Source organism: Stegodyphus dumicola, chromosome 3 (genome assembly GCF_044657685.1).
Source record: "Stegodyphus dumicola isolate Sdum_Otavi_A_Nest chromosome 3, ASM4465768v1".
In the NCBI taxonomy this organism is placed as follows: Eukaryota; Metazoa; Arthropoda; class Arachnida; order Araneae; family Eresidae; genus Stegodyphus; species Stegodyphus dumicola.
Window position 1 is genome coordinate 44,311,129 of NC_140770.1, and position 12,600 is coordinate 44,323,728.

General features: G+C 31.1%; 1 protein-coding gene and 1 long non-coding RNA gene across 3 annotated transcripts in view; one reads left to right on the forward strand and one right to left on the reverse strand.

Moving 5' to 3' along the window:
* Window positions 1–12,600, forward strand: part of LOC118198837 (ankyrin repeat and fibronectin type-III domain-containing protein 1-like) — a 1,134,269-nt gene that overhangs the window by 294,345 nt on the left and 827,324 nt on the right. The gene's annotated exons all lie outside the window — the stretch shown is intronic.
* LOC146997975 (uncharacterized) overlaps window positions 9,543–12,600 on the reverse strand; it is a 131,074-nt gene continuing 128,016 nt past the window's right edge. For both annotated transcript variants that reach the window (XR_015040184.1, XR_015040183.1), the window contains exon 3: window positions 9,543–10,074. This is a non-coding gene — a long non-coding RNA (uncharacterized LOC146997975). The remainder of the gene's footprint in view (window positions 10,075–12,600) is intronic.

The following is a 12,600-nucleotide window of genomic DNA, read 5'->3' on the forward strand; positions in this document are numbered from 1 at the left end:
AATAAGTTCAAATTAACGCTTTTTTAAAACAAAACGATCATAATAAATATGATGAATGCTTTGAGGAATCGGAAGTTTATTCGAAGATTCCTTTCATCTTAAAATTAGGTATTTTTATATAATACAGGGAAAATATGATTTATTCAATAAATTTTTATCACATCTGCAAGCATTAAGTTGATTCTAAATTAAGATAAATCCTTGCGAAGAAGCCTACGCTTTTACACTAGTACTAGTTTTGATGTTTTTAGCTTCAGAAGAATGAAGCCATAGATTAACCAGTCCGCTAAAAAGAGCACCTAAATCTATAGAAATAAATCTGGTTATACGCCTTTAAACTGGAAACCATAAAATAATATTCACAGAAATAAGTATGAAAGGGTTTCTTATAAACATTTTTTCTGAAATTCATTGCCGAGATTCAATAACAACGATGTGGTATAAGTCAATGGGGATTTATAAATTATCGGATTATTGAATAAAATTAGAAGGATGTTTTCCTTTCATTTAAGACAAAAAATACCTTTTAAACTAAACAACCAATAGAATGGACAAATCAGTTCTTATGAGTATTAGGTATCCGAGCAGTATAAAACATTTAATGCTTATAAGTGAACATTAACTTGTATTAGAAAATTGGAAACATTATAAGGTATTTCTCCCACCTTCTTTGCATGCCTTCATGGTGTGATGGTCTGCACGCTGGGCGCGTTTCGATTCCCGGCGAAGGTGGTGCTCATTTTTCATCCCTCCTGCTTCCAAAAAAACCTAATACCTCTACAATGGCACCCTAACTAAAAGGGTGTTGGATGATGATTCTTCTCAACCAGGATTTGGCGATTGGGTCCCCTAAAACCCAGTCGCCCTTAAAAGGGGGAGTATATAAGGAATTTATCCCGCCTTCCTAGCATGTCTTTGTGATGTGATGGTCTGCACGCTCGGGGAATATTCCAGAGGTTCGTGGATCGATTCCCGGGCGAAGGCGTTACTAATTTTTCATATCTTCTGCTTCCCAAAAAATCCTAATATCTCTGCAACATAATAATATAAATGTAAACATAAAACGAATTCAAATATTAAATTCAAAATCAATCCCATATTCAGTTCGGAATCAACCATACGCAGTAATAAAAAACTAGAAGCACAGTAACAAATTGCACGATAGGTACAAAACAGTTTAAACCAAAAATGAGATTATAATTAGTATTTCTAGTTAACAATTTAGAAGATGCAACATTTACAGCCAGGTGATTATATCCAGGAATATTAATTTTGTTATGGCGTGCATTGAAAGTTGACGATTTTGCCGCACTTCAGGACCATTTATTTGGATAAAATGCTAAACCACCAGCATCTCCGACTATGAACATGGAATATTGCCATGGTCTATTTGTTCAGAACACTGTAATGTGCATTTCGCATCTTGATTTGTTGAGCTGTTATACTCCGAAATAAAGGATAATTCAGAAAATTTCAAATTCCAGGAATAAAGCTGTACGTTACTGGCACAGTAAGGCTGGGCTTAAATTTCTAGGCGGGGAAAATATGATTTTCTCTTTGTTCAGATATTTACCATGTCTCTCACTAGGTGACTGTTTTCTCTTTTAAGAGCATGTTAAAGATAATGTTTATGCTAGAGAAGATAAACATGTCTACATCATTAAGTAATATCTGTTCATCACCGACAAAATTATAAGGTATTTCTCCCACTTCCCTAGCGTGCCTTCGTGGTGTAACGGTAGCACGCTGGGCCGGTATTCCAGAGGTCCGTGGTTCGATTCCCGGCGAAGGCGGTTGCATATTTTTCATCTTTTCTGCTTCCAATTAACCTAATGACTCTACAAGTGGCGCCCGAACTTAAAGAGTTGTGGATGATGATTCTCCGCACCCAGGATTTGGCGACTAGGTCCCCTAAAACCCTAGTCGCCCTTTAAGAAGGGGAGTATATAAGGTATTTCTCCCACTTCCCTAGTGTGCCTTCGTGGTGTAACGGTAGCACGCTGGGCCAGTACTCCAGAGGTCCGTGGTTCGATTCTCGGCGAAGGCGGTTGCATATTTTTATCTTGCCTGCTTCCAAAAAAAAATCCTAATGACTCTACAAAATAACCTTTGGCATAAACACGCTTATTTCTACGAAGTGTTCAAAAAAGGCTCTTTGTTTCTAAAATTTTAAGATTTTGCTTCTTTAATCTTTTAGCAATTTTGTAATTAACAAAACACTTTTCCCTTTTGAACGTTTTGCTTTGAATTTCACAGCTATTTGGTAGTTTCATTTCATCGAAATCGAAATTACCTTTTTTTAATATGGAATATTAAAGCAGCATTTTCAGCAATTTTTGATACAATATTTTACGGAGTTTAAAAAGTTAGGATCATTATTATTAATTTGTGCTGCATGTAGAGTATACATCAAGAATAAAATCAAATAGTTTTATTTAGTTAAATTTTAGGTAATGGAAAAGTAAAGCAATGCGTGAAGTACAATATTGTGTGCGGAGAAAAGGAGCACTTCGTTTTCTTATTAACATTCGATCATGCAGAAAATAGAGACTGCTCTCAAGCACATACAGTTTTCAATTTAGATACTTACGTATTTAATTTCAAGTATTTGAATATGAAAATGAAAGTCATCGAAAAGAAATTGCGCCGGTGAGAAGGGATTCATTTTTCATGATATACTCACAAAATTTGTCAACATATACTTCAGACACAATAACACGCCGAATAAATACTAATTCAGAAGTCAAACAACAGAAATCAGCGTTATATTTTCAAAATTTTCACAGGAGTAGTTTTGATAGTTTTACCGAACAACCATCCTCAGCTGCAAAAACCAAATCCTTTTGCAGCTGCAAAAACCAAATTCTCTTGCAGCTGAGGATGGTGGTTCGGTAAAACCATCGAAACTAGTCCTGTGAAAATTTTGAAAATATAACGTTGATTTGTGTTGTTTGACTTCTGAATTAACATATACTTCCTTTGAATATTTCTGGTTAAAGGAGTTTGTTACTGTGTTTAAATTCGCAATATTGCAGCTCAGTAAAACATGTGATACAGTCTGAAATGTAGGCTTATTTAAATTAGTTAAATATAACTTACACAGAAATGAAATTAAACTACTCACTCCTATACATATTTTCTGTTATATTCTTTACCTAAATGATTTTACGAAGTGGATTTTAAATAAGTCCAGTTTGTGTATGATCATTAAGCTGTAGTAATACTGAATGACACAATAGTTTAAAAATGCTCTGTTATATATCTGTGAAGTAAGAGTACAATAAAAAATTAATTTTTCAGAAATGAACAGAAGGAAAACAATAAGATGAACAAAATAATTCCGATTAATGAGCAGTTAAAGTTATTTCTTTACGCCAAATTACAATTGGCTTATCAGTGGTGAAGTATAAGCTTGCCTAATACTAGTAATTCAGATCTAGAACAACCTTATGTACGCTGTAATTAAATACATAATTGAGAAATATGCTTTAAATTGTTTAGTATATAATAAACAATTACATTATTTTATACTCACGTATACAGATATGTATGAAAACATTAGATTCTCAAGGAAGAGATGTCATTTGAGAACGGCAGACTTGGGGCGAAGCTTTTAACTCTGAGGTATGGGGAAAATGAAAAATACGTCTTAGATGAGGAACATGAATTTTGACTAACATCATAGATGAAATTCCCTCTCTTCTCGCTGTTTCATTCTTTCTGTTCTCCGGTTTTGAAAACAAGTTTATCCACTCTATTCAGTCTTCACAAGTGAAGATTAAATTACTCTTTCCAGCCTTAGATATAGTCTTTCGTTATGTGATAATATGAATTTAACAATTTTAAATGTATACTAGCTTCGAGTTCTTTTGCCAGTTCAGCATTTTTATTAAAATACGAATGTTGACGTTTAGGCAAATCCTAATTGAAATCATGATTCCATTTGGATCTTGCTTTCAGATAAATATTTCACAGGTGTTGCCGGAAGAGACATTAATATATTGTAAAATCATTTTGAGGCTCATAATTTGTTTTTCTTAAAAGATTGAGATAAGATAAAAAGTAAAATTCAGAATAAACAGTAAACAAATCTAATAATCCTCGCGTATAAATTCTGGCGAACAGACTGATTGCATTGGAGTTTCCGTGGCTTTCGCGTGCATGGCAGATACAAGCCAGAACGACCTTCCTGAAATCATCATCCCTTGCTTTAAGCAGATACTTCCTTATGTTTTGCCATACTGTAAATCAAGATTCAGTACCTCTGAAGCAAAGTTAAAGTGACTGACATTCAAATATCTGGTATTTGGATAACAAATACAAGGTAAATCGTATGCTGAAGAACTAGAGAAAGCATATGCAAAAGGCTAAAATATGAGAGCAATAGGATTAAAAGTTTCTCAGAAACCTAAAACCTGCCTGACTTTCGATAAGTGTTTCGTATTTCTCAAATTTCTGAATGCATAATTACCAGACATTTTGATTTAAAGAAAAGCAGAAAGCCATAACAAAAAGTATTTTCTTTCTGTTAATATCATTCTGACAAATAACTTCATTGGAAATCTAAAGGTTATAAGAAATGGCATAAACTAGTTTATAAAATCCATGAATAAAATTCCGCTTGTTGATTATATTTTAAAATTAACCCAGATATGTGATATTATGCAGACCTCTGATCCAAAGGGTATATAAACTTTGCTTATAATATGTAACATGGAAGACCGTTACCATTTCGGATCGAAAATTGCCGCAAAATATTTCATGAACTCACAGAATATAAAAGCAGTTTCCAGGCTTCCTTCATCATTTCAGGAATTTAATATTATACAAAAAGTAAAGATTTGCGTATATTTTGGTAGTACTTTCCTGTTATAAACTTATATGTTTAAAAACAAAAGCTTATATTGTTACAGCTTTATTCTATTTAGTGTTATTTATTTTACACCGAAGATAAAAGAATATGCAAGAAGAATGCTACATTTGCATAATATTTTAGTGCCCTGGACTTTCTTATAAAAGTTTGAATTTCCTTAAAACACAGCTGAAATTTGTTCTATAGACGATATCGCTTCATAACAGTTCATCGTTTCTTTTCTATGGTTTGAAAATATTTCAGCATCCAGATTATGGTAAATTTATTGTTTCTCTGCTGTTGAGTAGGGGTAGAAGTGCTACTTTGGAATATTTACATTTTGCTTATGAAAATATTATTGGGAAACAGTACTTTTACCAAAACATAAATCGCAAGAAATAGTTGTTAAACTGCTATGTAAAGATGTAATGTTCCACTCTACTCTAAATATTAAGTCCTAAATCCGTAGAGATGATATCTCTTATATCATCCGTCACCAAGTACTAAGCAGAATAACACAAATTCCGAAGACGGTACTTAACTTAGTAACAAAAGCACAAACTGGAGTCTCAACAGCTGGGGGTAAATTCAGATTAAATGTTCAAATCAAATTAAAATATTAAATACAAGCAAATTATGACTAAGTACGGTTGGGCTCAGGTCTCAGTATTTTCACGAAGTAACTGCGGCTAGAAATGGCTTGGTTTGTTTGGCTTATTTAATTACGGCAAAGTACACGAGTGCTATTTGTATAAGCGGAGGAAAACTTCATGGAGAACTTTCTAAAGGAAACTGGCTCATGTACGCGTTACACATGGTGTAAACCACGAAACCTCACGTGCAGCCAGCCCGTTCGCCGAGATTCAAACCCCAGACACCACTACCTATGTTCAGCACATTCCATGATATTTTCCAAATGAGCTCGCTCCTGAGCTCAGGAGTTTGCGTTTTCAATTTAACAAATATTTTATTTTCACACCGTTGAAATTTTAAATACAATTACTTTTTCAAAGTTTTCCTTTTTTATATTTCGTTTGTTTCTAATAATAGTTTTCTAGATAAAGTAAATTTTCTTGCTATTTCTAGATAAAGTTCCCCTTTTCAAGGGGATTTTCAAAGTTTCTTTTTTTATATTCCGTTTGTTTCTAATAATAGTTTTCTAGATAAAGTAAATTTTCTTGCTCTTTCTAGATAAAGTTCCCCTTTTCAAGGGGATTTTCAAAGTTTCTTTTTTTTTATATTTCGTTTGTTTTTAATAATAGTTTTCTAGATAAAGTAAATTTTCTTGCTCTTTCTAGATAAAGTTCCCCTTTTCAAGGGGATTTTCAAAGTTTCTTTTTTTTATATTCCGTTTGTTTTTAATAATAGTTTTCTAGATAAAGTAAATTTTCTTGCTCTTTCTAGATAAAGTTCCCCTTTTCAAGGGGATTTTCAAAGTTTCTTTTTTTTATATTCTGTTTGTTTCTAATAATAGTTTTCTAGATAAAGTAAATTTTCTTGCTCTTTCTAGATAAAGTTCCCCTTTTCAAGGGGATTTTCAAAGTTTCTTTTTTTATATTCCGTTTGTTTCTAATAATAGTTTTCTAGATAAAGTAAATTTTCTTGCTCTTTCTAGATAAAGTTCCCCTTTTCAAGGGGATTTTCAAAGTTTCTTTTCTTTATATTTCGTTTGTTTTTAATAATAGTTTTCTAGATAAAGTAAATTTTCTTGCTCTTTCTAGATAAAGTTCCCCTTTTCAAGGGGATTTTCAAAGTTTCTTTTTTTTATATTCTGTTTGTTTCTAATAATAGTTTTCTAGATAAAGTAAATTTTCTTGCTCTTTCTAGATAAAGTTCCCCCTTTTAAGGGGATTTTCAAAGTTTCTCTTTTATATTCCGTTTGTTTCTAATAATAGTTTTCTAAAGTAAATCTTCTTGCTCTTTCTAGATAAAGTTCCCCTTTTCAAGGAGATAAAATTCCCCTTTTCAAATTTTTCTAGATAAAGTTCCCCTTTTCAATGGGAACAAACCAATTCCCGTTCAATGAACAATAATTAAGAAATAAATACGATGATGTTTCGTCCTTTACTCAAGTAATATCATCATGGATTTTATTTGTTATCTCTAAATGCAGTTTTCAAAACTCGGTTTAATTTTTATTCTATAGGCATAGGATATTAGTATGCCTATCGCATATTTATTTCATGTCATAGGTTGTAAACGTCTCTGAATATGTTTTATTAAATAAGAGATAAATAGCGCTAATAGCTGCTATTTAGCATATGAAATGTTGTATGATCTTAAATTCACTTAGAGCGAAATCAAGTTATTCTACTACTTGCGCAATAGCTGCAAATTAAGTTAATAATAACTTATTTACTAACGAAATATTGATTATATTATCTCCTTAGATTAATTTTAGTAGAATTATCTAAAAAGAGTGAATTCATAGTTAGTAAGTTTAATTCTGAAAATTGTTTTAAAGTAACTTGAATGTAAATTCTTAAAAATGTTTAACGGGGACTTGAATTAAATCATGAATAACAAAATTTCAATTGTAAAATGAAATTAAATTAATAGTTTTCTAAAGTAAATTTCTAAAGTAAATTAAAAGCAAGTAATTAAATTAAAAGTAAGTAATCATTGCCATTGATCGGAAATTAGTTGACTTTTCAAGGGAAACAAACCAACTCCCGTTCAATGAAGAATAATTAAGAAATAAATACGAAGGTGTTTCGTCCTTTACTCAAGTAATAAGGCGATGCCAAACTGGCAATTTAAGTTAGGCCAAATATTTCCGTGAATTGAAGGGAACAAGAACCAATGCAGAGCGCCAAAGAACTCATTCTGATTAAGCATTTTCGCTAATTCAATTTTGAGTGAAAAGCAATTTATGCAGTAATTTTCGGAATTAAACTTACTAACTATGGATTCACTCTTTTTAGATAATTGTACTAAAATTAATCTTAGGAGATAATATAATCAATATTTCTTTAGTAAATAAATTATATATATATAGCTAGCAATGAACATTTCCTATTTAAATATATAACAACTCTTAATTGAGTTTAACCCTTTGACTGGTAACTCCTGTGAAGCTCTTCGCTTGAGTGGGGTGAGGCTGCAAAATGACTGACTAAATAAATGAGATTTCATTTTTTCTCGTTGCTAAGCAACGAACGAGGTCTGAGGTTTCTACAAGTGTTGGAGAAATACGATAAAAATAATTACGGAACATGCGCATGAGACAACAGTAATAACAACAAAAGCCTTCGCCGAGAGCTCATTTACATCCACGCCGATGACTTGTGCCGGACGGACTATATGCGCCCTTAGTCCACACCGATGGTTTGTGCTCGACGCTTATATGCGCCAATAGCATTTAAAGGGGTAGTCTGTATAATTAGATCTCTTTAACACATGGATTATGTCTTGCATTTATACGAAACAAATCTTATTTACACCTGCAAAACTAGAATATAATGTGCATTTCAATCTTTAAATTCTGAAGAGAAGCTCTTCTTTTGGAAATGCGTCTTCCCCCTGATACATTTTAAGTTTAGTACATTTTGATGTCGATTTAATAATTCTTTCGAGGAGAAATTATACTCTTTTTGAATCTAACTTTGCTGATACTCCTGACTGAGGATCAACTCTTAATAACTCAATGAAGATGCCTTTTAGTGTTTTGATGCAATTTTATTTGATATTTCGATACATCTTACATTTCACTGCTGCGATTACTTTAAAAAAGAATAATTTGACTTGTTTAACTGATGCACCAGGATTATTTTATCGCTGTGTGGAGAACACAGTTTACATAAATTTCATTACCTTTTATAGGAATCTTAAGAGCTAGTAAATCCTAATTTCAGTTTATATACCTTGAGTTGACGCTTACCTGCTCTTTAAAATTAAATAACGACCTGCTGTTTAAAACTGGAAAAATACTCAGCTTGTTTCTGTTCTAGAACGAAAGCATAATCTTTCCGTTTTACCTGTTTCACATACACGATTTAGAGTTTATTCAAATTTATTTTGGATGCTATTATCGAATTGCTACTCGCCGTGTTACCATGATATTTAGTTCTACAGACTGCATTTTCAAACAATCTTCTTTACTTACAATTCCTCTTTTCAAACAATCTTCTTTACTTACAATTCCTCTTTTCAAACAATCTTCTTTACTTACAATTCCTCTTCTCTCCAATCACTGAAATATTGCACTGAGATGCCTTTCGAGATGTAATAATCAAATTAATATTGTTTAAATATGAATTAGATTTAAATTAATTCTTTAAAATACCAGGGAAAGTCAACAGACATTATAAAGCTTTCTAATATTTAAAAAATGTAATAACATTCAGATATATTAACTGACTCTTCTTTAATAACACATACAAAAGTTACACAAAACAAAATATGAAAATATAGACGCAAAACTATGTATGTTTTTATGCATTTATATGAGCATATTTTTAAGAATACTGATTTTTAAATTTGAAACTGTATCAAAATTCCTTTTGTTTCGTTAAAAAACGTTCTATATAGCTACAATAATAAAGCTGATTCAAACTGATCACTTTACACTCTTAAATCAGGATTTAAAGTCATGTTAGCTTAAAATTCGGTTTTAGAACGAGATACATGTCTTTATATGATGTGGGTTACGTACATAAATTATACTTGTATCATTAAAAGATCACAAAAGTGCAAAGAACATTGTTTATTATGTAGTTTAAAAATAATAGCTTTTAGCAAATTTTTAATACATGAAAAGATTGAAAAATCAATTTTATTGTACAGAAATAATATAATCATACAGTTAATTATTTTTTCAGCACAGCAGGTCTGAGAAGTTTTCAAAATAATCAATCTTCTTTACTGTCGATGTATTTTTTATTTTTTATTTATTTATTTATTTTTTTGAAGAAAGTAAATCTTTCTTCATAAATTTCTGGAAAATCACATTATTTTAGTTATCTAGACATTCACGGACTTTCTGATGACGTTATCAGTATCTTTGTAAATTTCCTAACTCCTAAGGCCCCTTTGTGTCGAAATTCCATGGCAATAGAAAAGGAGATTAGAATGCAATTTTGAATCAGATTTATTTTTGATGATCAAATTAACAGATTTGTTAGCTCGCAGATAGTGTTTGTGTCCAAGCACCCATTCTGATCATTCTACCGCAGTTGACTGCACAGGTCTTATCTGAATGTTATGATCAACAGATTCGGCTTCTGAAAATAGATACAATCATGGATGTTAATTATACCGAGAAACGTTAATAAAACTGAGTTTCTAAAAAGAAATTAATTTAAACTAATGCCTAAATTACTTCTGTGAGCGACATTTGACTTTTTTACATAATATCCTATTACGCTTATAAATTAGTCTTAATTTTTGTTAATTTTGATAGCATAGAAGAATTTCAAAGGACAGTATAAGTTCTTTTATTTATAAAGCAAAATATGTTTCACCCAGGCACAGTACTAGACCATTTAAACAAAAGAGAAAAATTGCACATCATTCTAAAATGCGTTAAGCTTGGATTGTAATGACTTTTATAGGACTTATTAGAATTTGAAAAAGCATAACTTAATCAGCTTAAATGTGTAAATAATGCTTTTCCTCTTTTCAGTGTTCAATAAAACACATTCTAGATTAGAGCGCAGAAATATAAATTTTAACGAGGAATATCAAATTATAATCAAACACTGTGTATTTTCAAGGATGCGATTTTGCTTATACTTAGAAATTAAAGTCTATGTACAATCTCTTCTCTCAACAAAACCCATTTCAAAGCAGTACTATACTTTAGAATTAAGAATAGTCAGCACACGCTCATTCAAACGGAAATCTTCAGTCAATGGAAGAGGATTATCGAACTAGGCCGTTAGAAACGAATAAGAATGGCGTGAAATTCTTGAATTCAGAAATTGTTTCGGGGAAAAAAAGATTTCTCTGGGGAAGAAGAAATGCTAAAACCATCCCGAAAACTTTCAAATGGACTAGCTGAATTGAGAATTTTGTTTTTTAATGTAAAAAATATTCCTTTGGCAACAGAATTTTCTTTGTTGCAGAAGGAATCATTTTAAGGAATTCCATTTGTTCTTTTGTATCGTGCTATCGGTTTTATAACTTTTGTAGGATTTAGAAGAATTTGTTTCTGCCTTTCATGCAGTATTAACTCATATAATCATAACAAATTCTTTGCGTGAAAAGAGTCAAAGATTTATATAAATACCACATACTAGGTGACTTAGTAAAAATACTGATTACTTATTTTCTTGTAATTCAACAAACAAATAATAAACAATGTAAACAAATAATAAAATTTTAACATTTATCTCTTTACCTAAAACATAATTTTAAGCTTGATATTTTTTGATTACCCTCGTAAGTGCCAATGTATATAATTTCAGTTTGAACTGGCGCAATAAAAATTGAATTTGGCATAGTATAAACTGCATACTCTAAGTTAAATTAAATAACTGTTCGAACAGGGATTTCTTGAATCTTTTGATAAATTAAACATGCTAATAATTCAAGGTTTTATTATATAAACTTGGGAAGGTATTAACTGGAACTCTAATAAAGTCTTCTAACTGTCTTTTCTTGCTTGATTTTATTGTGTTGTGTTCTTTTCCTCTCATTTCATGTCTGTTCTTTCTGGAACTGCTTTTTGAAATTATTTGACCAACTCAATGTTTTATTCTTTCAGTCTAAAAACGTGAACATTTGTGAAAATAAATAATTAAATTTTGCAGTTTGAATATACCCTTTTGTATTTTAATATTTATTTGATCAAGTTTACTTTCCCGTGTTTAATCTTCAATCATCTGTTTAAGTACTTGCTTATATGAAAACCGTACTAAAACTCCTGTCATCTTACTTGCAAAGACTACTGCATCGGCATGCATAAACTTACCAGTCTCATTGTTCAACACGTATTTATCTATCTAAACCCGAAAGGATTGGCTGCACGGAATAAAATGTTTTTTGCGTTTGTGTTATAAGAGTCTTTTAAGTCCTTACGGGCTCCGCTTTGACATCCATGAGATTAAATTTCTCAGATTTGTTGTAAATGCATGCTTGATGCTAAAAAGAAATAAACAAAGTTCTTTAATGGTATGATTACTCGGTATAATGTCACTATCAGCTAACTTTAGTTAACAATCTAACACATCAACGGACACAAAATAAAAAATGTACTTAAAAAAATAAAAAAAAGAGATAAAAATTACTTACGATGAAAATTTCCAAAATATGTCGCAAAATTAATGAACAAATGATGAAGCCAAAAAACAAACTTTTATGATAAATCATAAAAAAACTAGGTGAATTTTATTTGGAATGAACCTAAATTTCGAAATGTGAAAGGAAAAATCAGGTAAGTTTAATAAAAAAAAGAGAGATTAATAAATATATACCACAATAATCAGTACTCTGCCTTTAAATAAAAATATACTTATTTCATCGTTAATATTCCATTGTCAAAGTCAATTAACATTGAGGATCTAAAATTTTGAGAGCTAATTTTCTAAAAACTTCTCATGCGATTTTTACACAACTTGGTAGTTTGGCGTAATTTGAGTCGTAGAATCGGAATATGGAAAACGATTGGAATGTTAATTTTGTGTCAAAATACCTATATTAGAACAATGCTATATATAAATCTAATACGTATCCTAAGTCGCGCTTTCGAGACATGAAAAACGCAATTTGAATTTCGTCAATCGGCCCAGTAGAACGGGAGATATAGA